This window comes from Balaenoptera ricei, chromosome 5 (genome assembly GCF_028023285.1).
Source record: "Balaenoptera ricei isolate mBalRic1 chromosome 5, mBalRic1.hap2, whole genome shotgun sequence".
Lineage (NCBI taxonomy): Eukaryota > Metazoa > Chordata > Mammalia > Artiodactyla > Balaenopteridae > Balaenoptera > Balaenoptera ricei.
The window spans coordinates 140550618-140555462 of record NC_082643.1 but is presented as its reverse complement, the minus strand read 5'-3'; the positions used below and the strand labels follow the sequence as shown (position 1 = coordinate 140555462).

Genomic DNA, 4845 nt, shown 5'->3' with positions numbered 1-4845 from the left:
TCACCTCTTTGGCCTTAGTTTTCTCATCTGTAAAATGGGATTAAAAACACCTACCCCTTGGGGGCTCTGTGAGCGTTAAAGAACACAACACCGTAAGGAGTTTTCTGTCCCAGACCCACGGAGGCACTCAGTAAGGGCTAACTGGCAAGTATAGAAGGGCCAGTGCCCGGCCACGGTGAACGCCCAGCAAGATGCCCAAGGAGGGGTGTGCAACCCTGCCTGTGCGGTGGGGACATCTCCAGACTGAGCATCCCTGAGGGGCCGGCAGCGGGTCAGGACCAAGGGAGCGGCTTCCAGAAGCCCCTGTGCCGCCCGGGCTTCCTCAGAGGCGGTCCCCGTGGAGCAGTTGCCTGTCCTATGCTTTGGAAACGTGGCATCGCCCAGTTCTTTGCTCTGCACTGCATCTGGGAGCAGCGTCCTTACTGCCATGTGTAGTGCATCTTGCCCTCGCTCACTGCACACCCTGTTCCCGCAGGTGCAGAAACCACGCCCGGGTCTTGCACACCTGTCCGTGCCAGGCCTGATGCCGGGGCCGGGGGCTGGGGGGCAGTTGTCTTCTGTGTCCCTTCTCTTGCTGCTTGCACCAGTCAGGGTGACCATCCCGGTTTCCCTGGGACTGTGTGCATTTTGGCGCTGGACGTCCCACGTCCTGGCAAACTTCTCAGTCCCCAGCAATCCTGATGGTCACCCTCGCGGCCTGTGGCCCACGTGGCCTTCCAGAGCAGCGGGCATCGTCTTCCTTGACGTTGAGAGGGCAGGAGGGTGAGACGGGGCACAGTGAGAGAGGCTGGGGCATCAGGAGGACGTGCGGTCCAGGGTGAGAAGGCGGTGGAGGTCAGATCCCCGGACCCCAAGCACAGGTCTGCTTTCCCCTGGCTGTTGGCACTTCTGGGTCCCCAGGGTTCCGCCCCCTTATTTCTCCTTATGCCCTCCCCCACCTAGCAACCCCGGGGAACCCAGGCATGGCTGAGCCCCCTCGGCTGGGTTTGGGGTTGGCGCCCACCGGGGAGCTTAGCCCCGGCTCCTCTTTGCTTAGCTCCAGGGTCAGCAAACTACCGTTGACCGGCCACATCCAGCCCACTGTCTATTTTTGTACACCTGGCAACCTAAGAATGATTTTTATGTTTTTCGAAGACTGAAAACAAAAAAAAGAGTGTTTCGTGACATGTGAAAATCTTATGTGAAATTCAAATTTCTGTGAGTATAAATAAAGTTTTATTGGAACCCAGTCACACTCATTCATCACCTGTAGTCTCTGGGTGCCTGCCTGATGCACGGGCAGCGGAGGCTGGATGGCAAAGCCGAAATGTTGGTCTCTGGTCCTTTGAGGACAGTTTGCCAGCTCCAGTGTGGAACCTTGTGGGAATGGTTTTGCTACTTATAGCTTTTTTAAAAAAACATGGAATACTTCACCAATTCGCAGGTCATCCTTGCACAGAGGGCCATGCTAAGCTTCTCTGTACTGTTCCAATCTTTGTATATGTGCTGCTGAAGCAAGAATTATATATATTTTTTCTAACCTATAAAATGGAGCCACTGCAAAAATCTGCACTGTGCATTTTTTAAAAATTGTGGTAAAATATACTTAACATCATGTTTATGATTTAATAATCTGTAAGTGTATAATTCAGTGGCATTACATATATTCAGTGTGTACCCAACACCACTATTTTTACCCAAAACTTTTTTTTTAAAATTTATTTATTTATTCATTTATTTAATTTTTGGCTGCATTGGGTCTTCGCTGCTGCACGCGGGCTTTCTCTAGTTGCAGTGAGCGGGGGCTACTCTTTGTTGCAGGGCACAGGCTTCTCATTGTGGTGGCTTCTCTTGTTGCAGAGCACAGGCTCTAGGCGCGCGGGCTTACGTAGTTGTGGCACACGGGCTTCAGTAGTTGTGGCTCGCGGGCTCTAGAGCGTAGGCTCAGTAGTTGTGGCGCACAGGCTTAGTTGCTCCGCGGCATGTGGGATCCTCCCAGACCAGGGCTCGAACCCGTGTCCCCTGCACTGGCAGGCGGATTCTTAACCACTGTGCCACCAGGGAAGCCCTACCCAAAACTTTTTCACTACCCCTGTGATGGTGACTTTTATCTGTCAGCTTGACTGGGCTACAGGTGCCCAGGTGTTTGGTCAAACAGGATTCTGGGTGTGTCTGTGAGGGTGTTTCTGGATGAGGTTAGCATGTGAATCAGTAGACTGAATAAAGCACACTGCCCACCCCCCATGCAGGTGGGCATCACCCAACCCGTTGAAGGCCTGAATAGAACAGAAAGGTTGACCCGCCCCAAGTCCGAGGGAATTCTGCCGGACAGCCCTCCAACTGGACCATCGGGTCTTCCTGGTTCTACAGCAGCTTCTGGCCTTTGGGCTCCAACTGGGACATCAGCTCTGCAGACTTTGGATTTGCCAGCCTCCTGCATTATCCTGTGAGCAATTCCTTATAATAAATCTCTTTGTACCTATATCTGTACACTTATATCTGTATCTATCTCCTTATCTGTACCTATAGCTGTTTCTTTATATATTTATCTCCTTTCTCTCTGTCTCCTATTGTTCTGTTTCTCTGGAGAGCCCTGACTAACCCAACCCCCAACATAAGCTCTACCCACGGCACACGGCCCCCTGCCCCTCCCCCAGCCCCTGGTTACCTCCACCCTTCTGCTAATTTCCTCTTGGCTCCCTGGAGGCGGGGGACAATCGTTCACTTCTATGACTTAACTTTAACTCCAGGGGATGCCATTTCACAGGCTTGTTAATTTCAAGAAAACATCTGTTCTCACAAAAGCGGGGCGACTGTGTTCTCGGGACCCCCAGGGGTGATGAGTCTCGGGCGCCTGGTTCCAGACACGGAGTCTTGAGCTGGTGCTGCCCCTGTCTGGACTCGATCACGGACCACGGCTTCCCGGGAGGACCGGCTGAGCTGCACACGGGGAAGGACTCGTGCATCCCCTTGTCGCAAGCAGGCGGGGTCCTGTCTGAGCTCCCCCCGACTTTCTCCGCTTAGTTTTCCTGTTCCCTCCTTGCCAGTTTCTCAAGACTGCCGAGCCGGAGCCCAGCGAGGCTGCAGCATCCCGGGCAGGAGGCCGCGCCAGGCCAGAGACCGGCTCGCGAGTCGGATCTCCTTCCCGCCCTTCAGCTCCCTCATCTGCGATTTGAGGATCAGAGACAGCCCCGGCCACACACAGGAGTTGCCCTCGGAACACACCCAGGACCCCGCGTTCGCAGAAGCGCTGCCCATTGACTCCTCAGGAGTCCTCAGGAGACCCGAGAGAACCTGCTTTCCAAGGGGCTCGGACCGACCTTCCCTCTCTCCACATCCTCAGCGTTATTCCCAAGTGTGGGACTGAATGTCACCAGTCCGCTGGGCGTGAGATGGCCTTTCTTTGTCATCCATTTGTACTTCCCTCATGGTTGACATGGATCATTTCTCCATCAGTTCAGGGGCCGTTCCTTTTTCCTCTTTTGTGAAACACTGTATCTTTTCCTATTTAAAAATTCTTATCCTATTGATTTGTAGGGACTCTTTATATATTTGTACATAAATTCTTCATCCATCACGCATGTTGCAAATACTTTCTCCCAGATTGTGGGTTGAAGTTCCATGTTCTTTACACTGTTTTTGATGATGATTTATACCTTTTACAGCTCTTCTGGCTGCTGTTTGGACATTGGACCATCCTGAGGGCTGCTGTGGTCCGGGCCAAGAGGACCATGGCCTGGTGCGGCAGAGTGGGGGTGGTGAGAGGGGAGACGCGGGAAGCCAAGGAGACCTGCTGGCAGGTGTGAGGATGAGGACAGAAGTGCATCAAGACTGAGACCGGTTCAGGGACCTGTGTGAGCCGGAACCTTTAAATATTGTGGACCACAAGCTCCACTGTGGAGGGAGCTGCCCTGGCACAGGGACTCGGGCGCTCCCTTCTCCCCAGAGCCTGGAGTCCCCCTCCCTGCTGTTGACGGAGGAAGGAGGAGCCACAGGTTGGACCGGGCTCCTGGCTGTACCCTGCCTGGCCCCGCACGTCCTCCGGGTCAGGGCATCCTCCCCTTCCCTCTGGGCACCTGCTTGTCCTCTGATGTTCACCGCCCCCCCCCCCCATCCTCCGGGGCCTCTCCAGTGGCATTTAAAGCCCCAGGTCTCCTCCTCGTCCCAGTTCCCCTCCCCCGCTGCCCTCCGACTGGATCTTCCCTTTCCCTGGGAGGTGTGGGTACCACTTTCCTTACTTCCTCACTTCTCTTACCTGTGCCCTCCTTACCCCCGCAGTCTGCCCTTGGCTCCTGCTGAGGTCTTGGCCTCCTTGTAGCCAAATCCCATGGACGCTGCTCAGGCCTTGTCTCAGGAGACGTGGAACAGCGCTCCCAGGGCTGGGCCGTCTTCCTCCTTGAAGCACCCGCTTCTCCTCATTCATCCTCAACAGATCGTCCTCCTCCTCTCCGCTGCCCCCGTGTCTCCCTCGGGGCTCCTCCTTCCCTGCGCAGCTCTCCCTCAGGTGCCCCTGTGGTTTGCCAGAGCCCTCTCTTCCTCCCTTGATGCCCCGGCTTTGGACAACCTCAGATGGGTCCATGGCTTCAGGGATGGTTGTGGGTGAATTGCATCTCCCAAAAGGATGTGTCCATGTCCCAACCCTGGTGCCTTTGAATGTGACCTTATTTGGACATAGAGTCTTTGCAGATGTCATAAAGATGTGTGTTAAGATGAGGCCCCACTGGAACCTGGTGCACCTTAAATCCAGCATGACTAGTGTCCTTGTAAGAAGAGGGGACCCACGGAGCAGGACGCCATGTGAAGACACAGACAGAACCCCGTGTAATGACAGAAGCAGAGACACAGGTGATGCTTCTACAAAACAAG

The 4845-nt window shown here is 54.5% G+C and overlaps 1 non-coding gene across 1 annotated transcript; it reads right to left on the bottom strand.

Annotated features, from left to right (window-relative positions):
* Positions 1-1393: 1393 nt before the first annotated feature.
* On the bottom strand, positions 1394-1497 carry LOC132366844 (U6 spliceosomal RNA). The gene has a single exon (XR_009503566.1). It is a non-coding gene; the product is annotated as a U6 spliceosomal RNA (small nuclear RNA).
* Positions 1498-4845: the final 3348 nt, after the last annotated feature.